At 54.2% G+C, this 19,035-nt stretch overlaps 1 protein-coding gene across 11 annotated transcripts in view; it reads left to right on the forward strand.

Annotated features, from left to right (window-relative positions):
* The window catches only part of NCOR2 (nuclear receptor corepressor 2), a 302,271-nt gene that overhangs the window by 32,536 nt on the left and 250,700 nt on the right, over positions 1-19,035 (forward strand). For 5 of the 11 annotated variants that reach the window (XM_074205396.1, XM_074205402.1, XM_074205398.1 and 2 more), the window contains exon 1: positions 8,532-18,355. The exons of 1 other annotated variant lie outside the window; for it this stretch is intronic. The gene's annotated coding sequence lies outside the window, so the exon portion shown is untranslated. Of the gene's footprint in view, positions 1-8,530; positions 18,356-19,035 lie in introns of those variants that run through there. 5 more of the 11 variants (XM_074205400.1, XM_074205399.1, XM_074205405.1 and 2 more) reach the window with 2 other exon arrangements.

Genomic DNA, 19,035 nt, shown 5'->3' on the forward strand with positions numbered 1-19,035 from the left:
GACTTCGGGTCTTAGATAAAAATGAAAACAGTACCCCAGCCCCCTCCCCAAACCCCTGACTCGTTTGCCATTGCCAAGCCTAACTTGGTCTAGAGCAGCTGCTGAGAGAGGCTGATGCCCAACTCCTGCCCCCGGCCATGGAGGCGGGCCCAGAGTTGGGAGGCCTCGTCTTTCCCACGTTTGGAAGCCAGACTCTGTGCTGGGATGGACTCTGTCCGGACATTGTCTTAGTCCCTGACTAATTAACCTGGGCACCTGGAGGAGGTTGTCCTGGCATCCTCAGCCTGCAGCTCATCGGCCTGGCGTGGAAAGGCCGTTTTACAGAGGAGGAAACTGAGGTCCGGGCAGGGGATGCAACCCAGGATATTGTTCATTGGCGATGGAAGGGACTTTTCAGTCATCGTCTCCAACACAGATCTTACATGGGGTAAACTGACTCATGCCAGGTTTACCCAGGTCCCAAGTGTCAGAGCAAGGATTTGAACCCAGAGCCTCTGACTCCATGCTTCCTCTGCACAGGTCTCTGGTCATCAGCCCGGCCTCTTGGGGCCAGAGGAGATTTCAGAGACCCTTCTGTGGTCACTGGAGATCCTGAGTCCAAGGACAGGCCTTCTTGCCCCCCGCCCCAGGAGGGGGCCTGGGTTCTGAAGGGAAGGGCCTTCAGGCTCTGGTTAATTGGTGGCTCAAGGCCAGTCAGACCTGACTGTTCTGTGCTGGTGGAAAGCCAGGTAAGGCCCTGCATTGTCCCTTAGACCCCACCAAGCTGGAACTCAGGCCTGGAGCCCCCAGGGAGAGCCGTCTCCCTTCCCTCATGGCCCCTGTTCTGGGCGGTCCCAGGCCGTCAGGCTGCTTGGCAGTTGTTCTGCCATCCCTCTCGGACCTCCCAGAACAAAACACCTTTTCCCCACCCCTCCCTTTCTTCTCATCTCCCACCTTCCTGCCCTAGGGTCTGTTCCTCACTTGTCTCTTCCACCCACACTGGCTAAGATGGGGCAGAAGATGGAAGAAATGGGGATGGGGCCGCTTGTCTCAGTGGGAAAGCCGTGGATCAGGAGTTGGCCTGGATTTGAATTCTGGTCCTGCCTGTCTCACCTCCAACCCTGAACTCCACTTGGGACCTTGGTGTTTTCTCAGAAATGAGGACTGGGTTGCAGTGGCCCAGAAGGGGCCTTCCTTCTAGGCCTAGATCCTCTGGGCTTCCCGAGTGGCACGGAGGCCAGTTGCTCTGGGATTCCTGAACAGAAGGCCTTTGGTCCCTGGCAAAGCAGGTCCTTCTTCCCATTGAGGTAGATCTGGGAGTCATCAGGCTGGGGCAGGAGCTGTTTTCCCGGTGCAGCGGGGAGGCCATCCTCACCCCACAAGTCAGTACAGGTCTTAGGGCCCCTGCCTGCAGGAAAGAGTTTTCCATTGGCACCAGAGACAGTTGCCTGTTGCTGCCCGCCCTGGCCCGCCAGCCCTGGGGAGTGTGTGGAGATTAGCAGGGTGGAGCTTGTCCAGCTGGCCAGACCTGCCCTGCCCCGACCCTCACTCCTGCTGTCCTTCAAAGTCATTCCTCCTTATCTCACCCCTACCCAGTGCCCACCTGAGCCAGAAGCGTCTTGAGGGCCATGGGCCAGATCTTGGGTTCAGATCCAATGTCTGAGGGGTCCTGGAGGCAAGTCACTTACCAGCTCTGGCCTTGCATCTCTCCCTCCCTCATGGAGAGGACCATGAGACCCATCCAGCCCGACATCTCCGAGCCTCTGACTGGTTGATTTAAAAAACAAAACAAAGCATTTTCTTGGCATGTTTTGATGTTTACATCCCCTCAGTTTCCCCTTCTCCTCAGAAAGAAGAGGTCCCTTAGAACAAAGAATTTTTTTTAAGAGAAAGAAAGAAGGGGAAAAAACAACCTGATTGAAGACATTGCAAAAGTCTGATGATACCTGATGATAACCCTGAGCCCCCCCTTCATATCTGTGAAGAAATTTGGGAGGGGGTCTTTTTACCTTGGTCCCTAGCTCCTAGAAGAGGACCTGGCATGATAGCTGTTTGTTTGAGGGGGACTTCTCTGACCCTTGTAATATTAGTGTGGGGGAAAGTATTCTGGGTTTGGAACCATCCTGCTGAGTCGACTGACCGGTCTGGGCCTTGGTTTTCTTCACCTCTAGATGGGGTTGCCACGGAGGCTGAAACCATCTCGACCCCTCTATTGGGGGGAGGGGGAGGTGGGCCAGAACAGCCTTTCTGATCTGTTTTATGAAGACTTGAGGCTTAGCAGTCTGGAACTTTCCTCATACCCCTGCTGCCCTCCCCTCAGGAAAAACCCCAGACAAATCCAGAATGCCTTTTCTCCTTGTCAGTCCTGCTTCAGTAACCTCCTGGCTGGCTGGCCTTGGGTGAGTCTCTTTGGCCTTCAGGGCCCATGGTCTTCCTCATTCAAGTATCCTTCCTTTTCTCTTGCCTAGAGCCACTCCTTAAGACAAAGGGAGAAAAGAAGGACCTCAGTGGTTCAGCAGAGTTGAGAGAACTAGCCCTATTCTGCTCCTGTAGCCCCCCACCTCCACAGAAGGGGAAATTCCTTTTCTCATAACTTTATCTAGGCCTGATCCTTTTTTGTTTTCATTATTGTACTTAAATTTACATGCTTAAGGTGGCACAGTGGATAGAGCACTGGCCTTGGAGTCAGGAGGATGGGAGGTCGAATCTGGCCTCAGACACTTAATAATTACCTAGCTGTGTGGCCTTGGGCAAGTCACTTAACCCTGATTTCCTCACTTCCAGGACCAACTCCAGTCGTTCTGATTCATATCTGGGCACTGGTCCAAGATGGCTGTGGAGGAGAAAGTGAGGCTGGGGTCTCAGCCCCCAACCCCCCAGTCCAATTCACATGCTTGTCAAGGCATCGCCTCCCTGGTGTCATGTCTTCTTGGAGAACCAAGGACAAACATTATCACTCGACATCAGCTCATCTAAGTCTTGCCCTGTTTTCTTGAATTCTTTTAATTTGTTTTTCTTCTGGAAGAATATCTTGTGCCATTCATGTACCACAACCTGCTCCGCTAGTCCCCGCTCCATTGGCACCGGCTTGGTTGTAGATGGCCTCATAAACACTTTGGTGCCTGGGGGCCTTCCTGGGCTGGGTAATGAGATCTCCGTACAGCCCTTGGATGCAAGGGATGGGCTGTGGTACCTGATCCCTCCCGCCTCCCCCAGTTCCTCTGGCTGTCCCTGACTTCCCATAAAGCCTGGCGAAGCCCCAGAGGCCTGGCCTCCACCAAGGGAGCAGCAGATCAGAGGCCGCCCGGGGCGGTCTGGAGCCACCACCACTACTGAAGGCCTCTAACTTTAACCCGCAGGGGCATTGGGCAGTGCCCCCAAAATGGTCTTTGAGATGGGCCTTGGCAGCTCCACAGTCTTGCCCAGCGCCTGTGTGACTGCCGTGCTTTTGGGCCAGGAGGGACCGCAGGGGCCACTGGGCCGGTGCTGTGCAGTCCAGGCAACACATTCATCCACACATGTGTACACACATGCACACACTTAGACACACACATGCACACACACAACAACTACTCAGTAGCTTGCTCCAGACTACCCCACAAATCAGTTGCAAAATCAGAGGAGGGAAGAGCCAGGGGTCCGAGCCCCATCCTGGCGCCGGGGAGAGGAGTAGTGTTGGCAGCCTGTGGTTTCCTCTTCGCTTGCTGGCCCCCTCCTCCCTCACCCTCCAAAGAAGGCGTTTTGTGTTGCCTTTGAGCCTGGGACTGACTGCTGAGTGTGTGTGTGAGTGTGTCTGTGTGTCTGTGTATGGGAGTGTGTACATACGTGGGGGTGAGTGTCTCTGTGTGTCTGTGCATGACTTCCTTTCTCCTCATCCATCCGTGTCTCAGCCCTAATGGGGGCTCCCCTCCGGTGGCGGACTTCTCTGCTTGTGGCGCTGGTGGCCGCCCCACCGGAGGACTACAAAGGCCCTTTTTGTCTGCCAGCGCTTCGCTTTTTTTTTGCTGACAGATCCATCACAGTTTAAAGGAAGAGAGGGCGGGGGTGGGGAGGAAGTCCAGCCCCCCCCCCCCTTTAAGGTTGAAGACCCCGGAGCTGATCCTGCTGTGGAGGGAGAGGCAAGGATGAGGTGGGAGGGTCTGAGCCTTGGGGAGGGACCTGGCCCCTGACTCCCCTGGCCTCTGCAGAGAAGGGGGATTGTCTTGGAGGGACAAGAGACCTCAGAGGCCGTCTGGGCTGACCCTCATATTTTACAGATGAAGGCACTGAGCCCCAGGGTCAGATGCAGGACTGCGCGAGCCTAGGTGTAGAATGGGAAGGGTCTGTGGTCTGGCATCCTCCTCTTAGAGCCGTAAGTGACTTAGCCAAGGTGACGGAGGGTGAGCGTCTGAGCCGGGGCCCTGGCAACGGAGGCATCGCTGAATGGAAGTCAGAGCTGTGGTCTGGAGGAGGCCAGGCCCAGGTTGCTCCTTCTGTTCTCCCAGCTCACCCCTGTAGTAGAGATGGGGAGGGGTCCTGAGTCTGAGAGGGGGCATGGGACTTGCCCAGGGTCACTCAGCAACTAAGTGTTGGAGGCAGGGTTCGAACTGGGATCCTTTGGACTCCCAGGTTTAGTGTCCTGTCTGGCATGGCACCATTTTGATATGTGAGGACAGCGGGTCCAGGGGTTGGAGGATGTGTGTGTGTGTGTGTGTGGGGTAAGTGGGTGTGATATGTGTGTGTGTGTGCGTGCGCGCGCGTGCATGTGCTCCAAGGTTTACAAAGCCCTGTGACGTCGGATCCAAAGCTGCGCAGGTCTGCGGCACCTTCCAGTCACCCTCACTCCCTTTCCTCACCCACAAAATAGACTCATGACCCTCGCCATCCTTCTTTCCAGGTCAGGGACCCGCCACCTCCCAGAGCAGCTCTTTTACGCTTTTGAGTGATGGGAGTAAAATCCTTCTAAATTGGTTTCCTCCTATCATTTCATCGTCACCCCTCAGTCCCCCCATTCTGTAAAGTGGGGGTCGCAGTCCCCCTTCTTACCAGTATGTTTTTATGGGAGCTCCATGCAGTGGGTTAATGGAGAGGGGGCTGCTGGGGGCTGGCAATCCTAAAGTTGACTGGGCAGGGGACTCCCAGATTTGGAGGAGGAAGAGGACCAGCCATGCCACGTGACAGCTGGGGGGGGGGGTCTCTGAGGCTGCCACTGCCTCAAGGGTCCTCCTGCCATCTAGGATCTCCTGTGGTCATTCTAAAATGACGGTAATTAATGAGCTCCCTCCCAATGGCCGGCGGCACAATCAGGCTGACAGATGAGAGCGTCTGGCCCTGCAGGCCCATCTTCCTAATCATGCCCAGGGGAAATACGGTCACACCATGACAGACACGCCAGCACCAGACCCGTGCTGCTTTCACATCCCACACCTCTGCATCCTGGGGGGCTCCTCTGTCCCTTGAGAGGCTGTGTCTTGGGGGTGTCCCCTCCCTCTTGGCTCCCTCTGGTTGACCCCACAGAATCTGGCTTGCTGCTTCTGCTGATGCCAGCCTGGCTGCCCTCTTTGGCAGATGAGGGTCGTGGTAGTTGTGTGGCCTCTGTCTGAGGGTAGAGGAGCTGCTGCTGCCTTTTGACAGTGGCAGTACCTGTCCATAAAGAGCCTGGCGTTGGCATGGACTTGGGCTGAGGCAGCCCCCTGCGTGTGTGGTGGGGAGGCCCTTTGGAGTGAGCGTCCCTCCTCCACGGGCAGGCATCGACCCAGCTTTGGAGTGTGCCCACCGGAGGTAGGCCTCGGGGGCCCAGGAGCCCAACACCGGGCATTTGCTAAGATTGGTCCCTTATTTCTGGCTCTTCCTCACCCACATCCTTCATTCCCTTGGTGTGGGGCCCTCGTCACTTAGCACTTAGGGCAGCCAGGTCTCCTCTCTGGATCACCTTGGGAGATTGGCTCAAGCCAGTGTGGACGAGGGCCGTGGAGCAGGAACCGGATCAAGGGACGTAGGAATGGATTATCAGCCATGTTGGGTCTCTGAGTCTCAGCGTCCCTCTCTGTGAAATGAGATGTGGGACTGGATTGGATGAGGCTGAGAGGCAGAAGTACCTCCGGAGTGCCAGACCTGGGGGTACAGAGGAAGACAGCAACCATGCCCTCAAAATCTATTGGGGAGATGACAGGCTACCCGTCTACAGATGGGCAGGCAGAAGGGAAAGGGGCTATCTGGAGATGGGAGGGGGCACATCCTCCAAGGAAGAGGGAGAGGCTTCTTGGAGAAGGGGGAAGGTGGAGGGGGTCGGGGGGGGTGGCTCAGGGCGCCGGCTCATGGGGGTGGGAGAAGACTGCAGAGGAAGGAAGGGGCTGGATGACAAAGGGCATGCTGGAGGTGATGGGGAGCCGGGCCTGAGTGGCGCCTGCCCCCCTCCCCCTTGAGATTGTCCTGAAGGGCAGATATTCCTTGGCACATTTGGCTCTGTGGGTGTGGCATGTGAGCACATGCATGTATTTGTGTGTGAGCATACGTTTGATCAAGCCCATGATTGACCCTGCCAAGCCATTGCTTTCTCACAGACCCTGGACTTTTCTCCCCAGTCACTCATTTAGCCCCTGGGCAGCCGCTCTTGGACCAGAACACCCTGAATGTTCAGAGCCCCACGTGGCGGGGGTGCCTTTAGGCACATTGGCAGGAAGGGGCATTTATTGACTGGAGGGGCTTTTTAAGATGGTTATTTAGGAAAAGCACATAAATTAAATAAGCAATCAGTAAATAAACAAGTAATGAAATTAGCTGGGTGCTTAATTACATGAAATTCATAATTATGTATGGATGCCTGCCTAATAATTTCTCTTTTTTGCTCTCTAGTTCTGTTACATATATCTGACTGACATGTCTCCCTTTTCCCAACTTTTTTGAACCAAATTCTCAGCTGTTTCTATCTTTGAATATTTCTACTTTTGAACTTCAAACCTCAGTTTCCTCATCTGTAAAATGGGGATATTTATATCACTTGTCTCCCAAACTTTTGAAATGAGTTATTTGTAAAGTGCTTTGCAAACCTTAAACTATTTATAAATGCTCAGGATTGTAGAGCTCTAGAGTTGGAAAGAGGATGTGAGGTCATCCACTTATAGCTGGGTCCCCTTGGTCAGTTCACCTCATCTTTCCGGGGTTGGCTTTGGGGATCCCCCGGGGTCCCTTCCTGCTCTTCTCACCCCTGACTTTAGCTTAAATACCAACTAGTTCTGAATCTGGGGAAGTCATTTTCTCCCTCTAGGCTGAAGTTGCCTCTCTCCTCTGTAAAGTGTGGGGTTCGAATGTGGTAACTTGGGATGGTGGGGGGGTCTGTTGGCTCAGCATCTCTGATCTCAAGGGTCGGGGGCTTGAGTTTCCATCTCTGCTCTTCTCTTTGTCAGATCCCTGGCCATGGACAAGTCCCACACACTCCATGAGAGACTGGCCCAGTTGATTTTGGAGATCCCTTCTTATTCTGACCCTTAGGCCTGGGAGTCCTTAGGATCTTAACAGGATGCTCATCCAGGAGGTTGTTTTTGTCACTGGTTCCCTGGCAGTTGTGGGGAGGGCCGTGGCCCCCACTGGGTCACTGGTTCTTCCTGAGGGAGGTCCCTTATCCCTCAGGATAGGCTGCTCTTCTCCCCAAAATCCCCTCTCTTCAGATTCCCTTCCTCCCTCTGGTTTTCCCCTCTCTCATTGAGAAGACAAGTGACATGTATGTTATCAGTTCTATATATGAAGTCATGTAAAAAATCTTTCCATATTAGTCAGGTTGCAAAAAGGAAGCTAAGAAAAATGATGAAAAAGTTTTCACGCATTGTTTATCAATTCTTTTTCTGGAGGTGGATAGTATTTTCATCATAAGTTTTTGAAATCATTTTGGATCTTTGTATTGCTGAGAATAACTAAGTCATTCACTGTTAATAATTGTACATTATTAATAATAATAATAATTATTGCTTTGTACAAAATTCTATGGTTCTTACTTTGCTTTGTATCAGTTCATTATAAGCTTTCTTCAGGTTTCCCCCAAACCATTCCCTTTATCATATTTTTTATACCACAGTGGTGGTTATTACCATTCTCTAATTGATGAATATTCCTTCAGTTTCCAGTTCTTTGACCATGACAAAAAAGCTGCTATAAATATTTTGTATAAATAGGTCTACCCCCCCTTTATTTCTTTAGGACACAGATCTTAGTAGTGGTATTGCTAGGTCAAAGGGCATGAAGAAATTTATAAGGCTTTGGGCATAGCTCCAAATTGTTGTTGCATTAGTTGACCTAGTTATCCAATTCCCTCCAACATTTATCATGCTTTTTTGTGCTTGTTTTGTTTGTTTTTTTGGTCAAGTTGACCAAACTGACAGGTGTGGGGTTTAGTAGCTGCATAGTATTTCAGAATTTTTAAGATTGGCATTACCATAATTATTAGTTGTTTAGAACATTTTTATATGACTATTGATGGTTTTATTTCTTTTACTGAAAACTGCCTATTCAGGATATTTGTATTTAACATTGCATTTTAATATCATTGGGTTCTGTGATATAATCCTATGCATTTATTATTTGCATTAAAATACATTCTGAGAAGGGTGGGGGGATGTCATGGGGGGTACATGACAGGATTCAACTTTGGGTGTGGGTTGACCAGCTGACTTCTCAAGTTCTTCCAGTGCCCAAATGGCTATGATTCTTTGACTTCCACTTTAAAAAAGTGAATTCTTACTGCTCTGGTTGATGTTTCTTGTACATCTCGATTTGTAAATGTCAGACTTATTTAAATTGAATTAGTGTTTTTTCTTTAAAAAAAGTCCTTTTGAGATGTGTTTGTATATGTGTGAAAAACAGGTCTGGGATCTTCCCCAGAAATAATATACAGAGTCAAGTTGCTGGCTCCATATTCTTGCTATCTCCTCTGGGTGCCAGGGCAGTGTCAGCCAGCTGGCACAAGGAGCAAGGTATCAGATGCTGAGACTTGAGGGTGCTGTTCTCATCTGGGCCAGAAATCCACTTGGACTCTCCCTGCTGGTCCAGGGGCCGACCTTGGCTAACCCTCGTCCTGTTTGTTCTTACCAGCCATAGTGCTGAAGGGGGCAGTGGGTGTTGTACCCCTCACCCAGATGGGGAAATTGAGTTGGTGTGGCTTCTTGGTAAGGGCACCTTTTCACCGTCGTGTTGGAGTTGCAAGTAAACTACAGAACCTGGATCCCAGCCCCACTGCTGCTGCACTGGACAGACCGTAGGAGCCTGGGACCTTAGGGCCTCCCGTTCCCAAGGTCATGGAATCAATGAATGTAGCCCGCCTAGCCTATCATTGCCAGCCTAGTAGGGAGTGCTGGCCCCAGAGTCAGGAGGCCCCCATGTCTCATCTGGCTTTGGCCCGCAGAGGCTGTGGTTTGCCTGGACAGGGAGGTGTGGACGAAGCTTGATTAGCCGAGGGAGTTCCTCCAATCAGAGTCAGTCCCTTCCTCCTGTAGGACTTGAGGAGAAGACGCAGGGACAAAGACATCTGAAAGATGTCACTCACTCCACTGAAGGAGAGAACGCATCCCTCCCGGGGCTGGGGAAGCTGAGGCCCAGCCCCGCATGCTGTCCCAGGTGGATGGTCTTAGGGGACGAGGGAGCCACAGTGGCTTCACCCTGAGGAGAGGTCAGATTGGTTTGTACTGCCCCAGAGGGAAGAACCAGGAATGATGGGAGGAAATGGCCAGGAGGCGGCCGATTGAGGCTTGCTACCAGGGAAGGCTTCCAGATGTCTCCCAAAGTGGAGGGGGCCGTGGCAGAGTCCACATGACCAGTGTTATGGTTGAATTTGGAATCAAAGGATGGACTTGAGTTCAAGTCCTCACTTAGACATTGCTTAGCTGGGTGAACCTGGGCAAGTCACTTCAACTCTTATCTGCCTCTGTTTCCCCATCTGTAAAATAAGAAGGCTGGACCACATGGTCTCTGAGGTTCCTTTCAGCTCTTCAGCCTCTAATAATAATAATAATAATAATAATAATAATAATAATAATAATAGTAATAATAGTAATAGCTACCCTAGAACCTCCCCATCTTACAGGGTCGCCTGGCCCATGTATAACTCCCACCATCCCCTTGTCTGTTTTCCTCATTCTCTCTTATCTCACTGCCAGGGATATTGGGAGCTCCTTGAGGGCAGGGGGCTTTGATTGTACCCTCCCTGAGGAGGGCAGTGGGGATCCTGAGGACAAGCCCAGAGGCATTTTGGGGGGGGCTGAAGCCGATTCCCAGACGTTGGAGATTTGCAAACACTTGAGCCCTTGAGGTGCTTGGATTCCTTCCAGGGAATTTTTCCTTTTAGACAGAATGAAAACTGGCACCTTTTGCTTTCAGGTTTTTTTCATGTGGGTAGATTTTTTTTTCCTTCTTCTTTGTTGCATTTTTGGGTTACCTGATCCTAGGATTTAGAGGGCCAGCTGCTTCCAAACCCTCCATTTTGCAAATGAAGAAACTGAGATCCTGCGAGGTTGTGGGCTACCTAAGGTTGTATGACTAGGTACAGGACCTTTGAATCTTGGAACCCATTTTGAACCCAGGCCTTGGTCCCAGAGCTCTTCTGGCTCTGGGGAGACACCTTCCAGCTCATCTAGGCTCAGTGTTTACCATGCTTCTCCTTGGTGCCAGGGTCGGGGTGTGGGGTTGGAGAGAGATGGTTTGTAAAAGATTAAGACTTAAGATGCAGCTTCTCTTGGTTCTGCTCTGATTCCTGCGCCCCATCCCAGCAGCCTCTTCACCTCAGAAAGTTGCCCCTGGGACCCCCTCAGATCAGTGGGTGAGTCCCCCTGCCAGCTGCCCTGCCCCTCTACCAACCCCCATCTTTTCAGCTACCCTTTAGTGGGGGTCCCCAGAGAATGCAGAAAGTGTTGTGGTTGGCATGTTCTCAGTTTTTAGACAGGGGTGACAGGGCTTTGGTGGGCCTGGCTTGGCTGCCCTTCCTTCTGGGGCTCATAGGCAGCCTTCCAGCTCTGCCCCCCTGCCCCCCTGCCCCCAGAGCTCCAAGCTGAACTTTTGGGGTGATAGGTGAGCATGGGCAGGCTCAGAGTGGAGGGGCCTGAGGTCTTCAGTCAGCCAGGATCTGAGGCAGGATTCAAACTCAGACTTCTGCCTTCCTCCATCTGGTGGTCTGTCCCCCTGTGCCATTCCGCCTTCCAAGAGGCGCTTGGGGTTTGTGGATTGATTGATCGACAGGTGGGAAGAACTGGGTTTCAGTCTTATCCTGATGTAATGGGGCCATCAGTTCAATCTCAGACATTTTCTTCCCATGTCCCCTTGGTCACGCCCTTCCCTTTGCTGAGCCTCAGTTTCCTCATCTGTAAATAGGGAAGAGGGCCACGAGTTGGCCTCTGAGCCCATATCTTCCCCTGCCAGCTGGCATGTGAAGTTGTTTCACCCCTCTGTACCTCAGTTTCCTCATCTGTAAAACAAGGTTGGGCTAGCTTGAGGAGGCAGCGGACCGTGACCTCAGTACTTCGGGGGCTTTTGAGCTCCAGCTCTAGCGAACCTGTAGACCTGGGACTTGAAAAACGTAAGAGATCCCCAATGTCCGGGATTGCTTTAGGTGCCGAGGCTATTTGCTGATCTGGACTTGCCCTCTTCATCTCGTGGTCCTCTTACTTCCCTAGGGCAATCCTGGCAGGACCTTTATGGGGGTTGTCCTGGTTTGAGTGGGGGTGTCACTGTCCCAGCCAGGGCCTGGAGTGAGGGAGCCCTGAGATGAAGGGGTGCTGGCTAAGCATGGTTGGACCATGGGAGGGGAAAGGGCACTGTAGTATAGAGAAGTGACTAATCCAGAGGTTCTCATCAGAGAATTCCACAATTATTAAATGCCTACTGTATAGGTAAAAGGCCCTGTGCTAAGCATTGGGCAGAGAGAGGAGGGCAAGAGTCTTTCTTTTCCAAGCTCAGTCTTTCGGGGGAGGCAGCATTCAGACAATTATGGGCAGTCCACCAGCCAGCATTTATTAAGTGGAGATAACAAAAAGAGGCAGGAGATTACTTGCATGTACATGTGAAAAGCGGCAGTGGGCTCCCCCTCCCAGAGCTTCTTGTGTCCTCCTCAGAGTCTGTGACCCCCGGTCGTGTGGCCGGGGAGACCTCGTGGGCAGTCTCTCCAGCCCCTGACCCCGGGCCGGGATGGGGTACATCCCTCAAAAAGATTTAAGTGGAGTTGTCATTTGGGGGGGGGCATGAAGCCTTGAGGACCTCTGCTCTTGACCCAGTAGAGAATCCTCAATGTCGATAGAGAGCGTACCCTGTCCAAACCCTTCATTTTAAAGGTGAAGGAGGAAGGCCCTGGAGAGCTGAGGGGAGATTTGGAAAGCCCTTCATACCTGGCTTGGGACATAGCAGGCACTTAATACTAGTCCCTTCCCCTGCCTCACCTTCCCCTTTCCTGTCTTCCCTCCCTAAACTTACTTATTGATGTACACCCTTCAGTGTGTATCCTTGGTATGCAGTAGGCACTTAATAGATGCCTGTCAGTGAATTGTAGTCAGTAATTGGTAATGGATCCTGACCCCAGATCCAGGTCCTGACTCAGCCCGGGTCTCCTCCGCCTTGGTCACTCTCATCTTGAAAGAAGCCAAGAGGCTCAGAGATGTGCCTGCCACTCCCAGTCCCCTTCCCTAGAGTGGAGGCCTCGGGAAGCTTGGTCCTTGAGTCGGGAGTGATCTCTCATGTTGTGAATGCTGTTTTGGGGGGACAGGAGCAATGCCATGGAGCAGAAACGCCCTTGTTGAAAGTCTTGGGCTGAGAAGAGTGTCTCCTCCTCGGAGGACAATATCACATCTCTGGTCAAGCAGAGCCTGCGTGCCTGTTTACCTTGTGCCAGCTGGTTTGGAACTAAATGACACTTGAGTGAGGGGTTCAAGGAAGTGGGGTTCTCTCCGTGATGGTCTAGGATTTCTCCAGGCTTGGACCCTGAAGTGTGGGGTGATGGGAGCAGGCAGCTGGCTCCACCTCCTGGTCCCCCCGCTCCTCTGCACCTCCTCCTCTCCCAGGATGCAGACCCCTGGCCATGGGCCCACGGTGTGGAGGAGACCGCTGAACACCAGGGTTGGAGAATGAGTCTCGTCCATGTAGTGAGCCTGGCTGGCGGGCGGCTTCCGGCTGTCGGCGTGTGGGAATAGTTAAAAGAGAATGAAAAAAATATAAAAGCAGGGCCTGTTTCTTCTTTGTAAAAATTGTAAAGGTGTTAGCTTTTGAATGGAATGATTTCAATGTTTTCTTCCTTTGCAGGGACTTTTCCTCCTTGGTGATGCGTGGCAGGCCTCTGCCCTGAGACTCGCCTTGGCAATGAAGAGTTAAAATTCTTTTTGAAATTGTAAAAAAAAAACAAAACCCAAAACGTTTAGTTGATTTTTATTTTTAAAGGTGTTGTTGATGAGTCTCCAGACCTGGGTTGTTTTGATCTTGCCTGACCTGGGGATAAGAGCAGCAAACTCTCCCCATCTCTGGCCTCCCCGGCCAGTCCCATCACAGCCGGTCACTGCAGTGGCAGCTGGTGGGGGGCCTTGGCCGACTCAAACTTGCTAGGCCTTGGTGACCTTGGCCATTCCTGAGGCGGGCACCAGGGGCCAGTGAGTTCTGTGCAGTCTGAGGGGCTTCTGAGGTTTAGGAGGAACTGCTGGCTCCCTCTCCACCCCCCCTCGCCCCTTCCCCCATCCCCTTCTGGGAGAGCTGCCTGGCCTGAATGGGGCCGGCTTCTGGGGTGGGAAGAGGATTCAGAGGATTCTTGGAAGGAGGAGGCGTGGACAGGGCCAGCCGAGGGCCAGGGCCAGAGACTGCTGCGCAGTGCTCCCTTGTTGATCCAAAGCCTTTATTTATTTATTTTTGGAGTGTCTTTGTGTGTGACTGGTCAGTTTGGTCTGGGCGTTGGTGGAATTTCCCAGAGGGCTGAGGGCCTAGTCCTGTGTATCGGCCTTTCTCATCTCCGAAGAGCAGTCTGTCCTTGAAAGGAGAGGAGGTGGTGGGGCTGGGCCCCGGGCAGCTGGGGAGTGTGCAAGGAGAGGGGGCCTTGGTACAGACTGAAGATGAAGCTCCTTCTGTTACCCCCTGGGCCCTCCTTGATCCTCCCAGCAGTTTTGGGAGCCACGTGCTATTTCACAGATGAGGAAACTGAGGCAGGCAGCAGTGAAGTGACTCCCTGAGGGTCACCCAGCGAGGAAGGGTCTGAGGTTGGACTTGAACTCAGGCCTTTCTGCCTCGAGGCACCTGAGTACTCGGACCCTAGACTTGGAGGTTTGGCCTCCCCTTGTTTTCAGAAGAGGGAGCTGACGGCCCAACTCCCCCTGTTATTCTTCAGTGCCGTGGCCCTTCTTGACAGCATTTGATGGGTCAATATTGTTCAGACGGCTGTTTGCCCAGCAAAGGGTGCTGTGCCAGCAGTCACCGAGAGAAAAGCAGAACCGATGAGCAAACGTGACTTGTCCCTGCCCTCGAGAAGCCTCCAGTCTGCGCCCCAGAATACATGGCCACAGTGGAGAGTGGGAGGGGTAGAGGAAGGTGCAGCCCCGGGGCTCTGAGGACAGTCTGAGGCAGGAGAAGGCAGTGATAGGGGGTTTGGGGGTCAGGGTGGGAGATCTCGGAAGGCTTCCTGAAAGAGATGGCATTGCAGGGGATCCTAAAAGGAAGGGGGGAATGTGGCATCAGAAACTGGGATGGTCAGGCAGTGGGGGTTGATCCTGAGCTGGTGACCCTCCCTTGTCCTCACCATGGTCGGGTAGACCCGGCAGCTCCCTCCTGTGGTTCTTTCCCCCTTGGGCTGCCTTGGTTCCGTCCTTGGTTGATGGAGGCTTCTATCTGTGATCCTCTCAGGATGATTTTGAGCAGTAGAACTGAGAAGGGAACTGACTGGCTAGACACGGCAAGCCTGTGACTGGTCCTTGCCTGCTGCCCGTGGACACACATGCTTTCTCATTGGAGACAGGACAAAGCTCGGGCCCTGGACAGGGAGCCGGTGGTCTGAAGTTAGTCTGGAAAGAGCTCGGAATCGGACTGGGGCTCAGCTGTCCACCTTGTCCGAAGGTGGTGGGGAGCCCCAGGTCTCTGGCTCCCAGGAGCAGCAGTTTGGGGAACTATGGAAGACGGACCGAAGGGGTGAAGGTCACAGGCAGGGAGGCCCCTCGGCAGCCCAGGGGAGGAGGAGGACCTGGATGGGGGGAGCTTCGGAGTGAAGGGAGCCGAAGGGATGGGTGGAGGACTGAGTCAGACCACAGTAGGCCCCGTGTCACCCCGTCACCCCAGCTTCCTCAGCTCCTTCTCTCCTTCAGTGTTTTCTTTGTCCTGGAGGACCCTTTAGGAATGTGGGTGCCCACAGCAGGTGGGGGCTTTTGGGTGGTCATCCCCTCTGTGTCTTTGGCATCCTGGATTCCCACTCAGACTTGTGGTAGAGCCCAAGTTCAGAAGGATGAGCTCTCACACTCCAGCCCCCCAGCCCCCCTCGCTCCCTCTCCAACCCCACCTTCTTCCTCGTGGACTCAGCTGAGACCCCCCCCCCAGCTAGGGGCTTTCCCTAGCCCCCTCCCAGATGCCCTTCTGCTCTCACCGGTGTAGTTTGGGTGTTAGCTGCCTTTAGAATGGAAGTTCCCCAAGGACAGGGATTGTGCTTGTCTCGTCTCTAGAGGAGGGCTCTCCTTGGCTGACTGACCCCATCCCTGACCAGGCCCGATCCATTTGGCATTCGGCAGCAGAGAGAAGGGCAGTTCAGGAGCTCGCCCCTTGGCTGCAGCTTTGCTAGGTGGGTGTCCGTGTTACTGCGTCGTACAGATAAGGCGGTCAAGACGCAGAGTTCTGGTGACCCGCTGGGGAGGCGCTGCCCAGGCCGGCCTGTGCCCCCAGACGCCTTCATTCACAGTGCGCCCACCGTGATGCCACACCTTCGTGGCGCCATCTTCTTTTTCATCTGGTTCCGGGGCTTTGGGGGCCCATCTCCTAATTAGTTTTGGAAACTGCTCAGGTTTGCTTAGACACTAATGTGCTTTAAAAACATATTTTATTTTTTTCCCCTTTAAATTAAATTTGCCTGTGGACCTAAATAAGCGGAAAGGAATGTCGTTAAGTCATCACCGGGATATTGTTTTTATTTCATCTGAACCTGGTGGTGTTGTGCTGAGTCGGCTCTTTCTCATACAAGCTGGGATTTGTTCCCCGCTGCTAACTGTTCTCCGCGTCCTCCTTGGCAGGCTTCCACGGGCGCAGCTTTTCTGAGGTGTTGTTGTTCGGTCCCTGGGTGGCGGAGGACGACGCGCAGGTGGGAGGGTTGATGGGTCAGGGTGCCGGGCTTGGGGCCCCGCCGTGACCATAGGCCTCTGATTGCTCGCCACTCTAATTTGAAATGGCGCTGTGGTAGAATGGTTTCCCTGGATAGTCCCACCTCCTGTGCTTTGGCCAGGCTGGTTAGCCCGCCTGGAGTGCCCTTCCCATTCCTGTCTCATGGTGACAGCAGCCTCCAGCGGGGTGACTGCTGGCACTTCAGAGTTCACCACCCTATGACTTACAGATTAGGAAATTGAGGCCCAGCCAGGTGGAGCCTCTGGGCTGTCAGATCCAGAGAGTGCATCCACACTCGGGCCAGTCCACTTGGCAGAAGGGGAAACTGAGGCCCACAGCTGGACTCCTCCCTCCTGGAGAGGCCTTCCCCCCCACCCCAGGTATCCCTGCTTCCCTTGCACCTGCCTCCTCTGTGAGGATGTGAGCTTCCTGAAGGCAGGGGGCTTAGTGGATTGACTGGCACCCGTAGCAGATCCCTACCATGTCTGTGGACTGCCCGAGGCCTGCGTTTCCTCCTCTGTGAAGAGTTTGAGGTCAGGGCAGTAATCATAATAACATCATTATTTAGTATTACAGAGTCTGTAGAGGTTTGCAGATTGGTCTAGATTGATGAGACTCACTGTTCTGGAGCCAGAGAAATGCAGTTCCGCACTTTGCGGGGTGGGGGTGGGGGTCTGAACTGCCTCCCCTGCTTGGGGATCTGGGCAGGGGCCCAAACCCTACCTAGTGCCCTCTTCTTCCAAGGTGGCCACAACCTGGCCTGTACATGCTAGGGGGTGGGGGGCAGGGCAGCCGAAGGATTGAGCCCCCTGGCACCCCTTCTGGGAAGGAGCATCGTGAGTTCAGAGGAAACCTTGGGGTGGCACATTTTACTCTTATTCCGCCTTATCTCTGGGGGTGATCTTTTTTAACTGAGGCACAGAGGGATTCAACAGCTGTTTAATGGTGGCGTGCATGTGGCTGGGCCCCACTACAGGTCAGCCAAGGCCCAAAGACCCTCCCCTCGATGCCCCTTTGCTATCCAGAAGGACGATCGCCATCTTGAGTGTTGAGGTCCCGGTTTCCAGTCCTGCCTTTGCTGCCCCCACACCCCAGTGGACTCCTTGCCGAGCACACTGAAGGCCTGTCTCAGGCCCGAGACCCTTCCTCTCTCCGTGCTCCAGGAACAGAAGGAGGGGGGCCTTGCAGGAAGGGGCAGCCTGGGCAGGAGCCAGGCCAGGCCTGGGGTAGGGGCCAGCCCCCCTACTCCCAGTGGATTGTCCTGGCCGCCACCGCCATTCTCTCCTGCCCCTGTGCAGGCGGCCCTGTGCCTTCTCCAGAGCCTGGCCCGCCCGGGGTTCTGGGGAGGCCCGATCTATAAAAAGGCCTTCCTCCTGGTGCCGGAGCAGCTCCGGCTCCTCGGTGTCTTTTGGAAGCTGGCCAGGGTTCCCATGGCAACGAAGCATTATTACTTACCGCCGCCCAGGCTGGGAGAGAATGTTCCTACTTTTGGCTTCTCCACAGGAGGGTGGACTTATGTAATCCTCGGTGTTTATAGGCTGGGGCTGGCAGGAGCCGAGCGGGCGTAATTACAGGCTGGGGGTCCTCCCCGGCCCACCACCCCCTCCCCTTGGTGTGCTCGGGATCGGGCCGAGGAGTCTGAGGCTGCTGGCGAGGGGCCCGGCCCGGCCCAGAGGTGGGGCGGGGGAGGGGGAGGGGGTGCAGAGAGGCCTCGCCGGCTCCCCATTGTGCTTCTGCCTCTGCCAGGCCGCTGGGAGGGCTGCCAGTCTCGCGGGAAGTCAGAGGCCAGCATGGGACGGCCTGCGGAGCCTCCAGTCTGGGAGGCGGGGATGGGAGCCGTTTGAGCCCGGCGGCCGCCTCCAAAAACCATGGACCTGGGCTTGGACGCACTGGGGCTCCCTCTGGCCAAGAAGAGGAGCACGTGACTGCCCGGCCGCTCTGAGGATGGTTTCTGGTGGGGGAGCTCGGGGAGTCGGTGGACTGAGCTGACCCGTCTGGAGTGATCTTTACTTTTGGGAGGCCTGCGAGTTGGACAGTCTGGGGAGCTGAAGGCTGGGAATGCCCAGGCAGGAGGAGGCTGGTTCGTGGGGTTTGGGTAAGACAGAGTTGGCAGGCCCGGGGCGGGGGGTCCTTTGAAAAGTCCCTCTGTTCTGGCCAGTGTCCTTATGGCCAGAGTGATGGATGCAGTGGGCCCGTCCCGGCCTGGGTGTCTTTAGGAGCCCGACTGTTTAGACCAAGGCCTGGTGGAGCGGTTCAGATCAAGTTTATCTTAGCTAACCACACTAGTTCTTTGCCAGAGCTGGCAGGCTCTTCCTTGGCTCTCACGGAACCGTCCGGTGCCTGGCAGTGGCCAGGCCTCCTCCGGGGGGGCCGTCCCGTTACTGCTCTTTGCTGGGGAGGGCGATATGGGGGGAAAGATGGTTTATCCACTCGAGACCGGCTGCCCCAGGGTCCTGTTCGCCCCTAATGGCCGGCCGGGCGCCCCTGGAGCTTGTGCAGGCTGAAGGTGAGGGGAACAGGAGTCCGCTGACCAGCCCATGGTGGGAACAGCCAGGCCTGGCCCTGTGGGAAAGCGCGTCGTCCAGAGGAGCGAAAGGGGCGCCTGCATTCCACAAATACTCTCCCACCAGCATTTTGCAATGGCCCCCGTGGGTCGTGCCCATTCTGGTCTGGTGGCAGTGGCTGGGCCCTCTTGGGGACTCTGAGCAGCATTCATTCCATAGGGTTTGGCCTGGGAAGCATGCCAATGTGAACTTGAACTTGGCAGCCTCACAG

The sequence above is a fragment of the Macrotis lagotis genome, chromosome X (assembly GCF_037893015.1).
Source record: "Macrotis lagotis isolate mMagLag1 chromosome X, bilby.v1.9.chrom.fasta, whole genome shotgun sequence".
Classification (NCBI taxonomy): domain Eukaryota; kingdom Metazoa; phylum Chordata; class Mammalia; order Peramelemorphia; family Peramelidae; genus Macrotis; species Macrotis lagotis.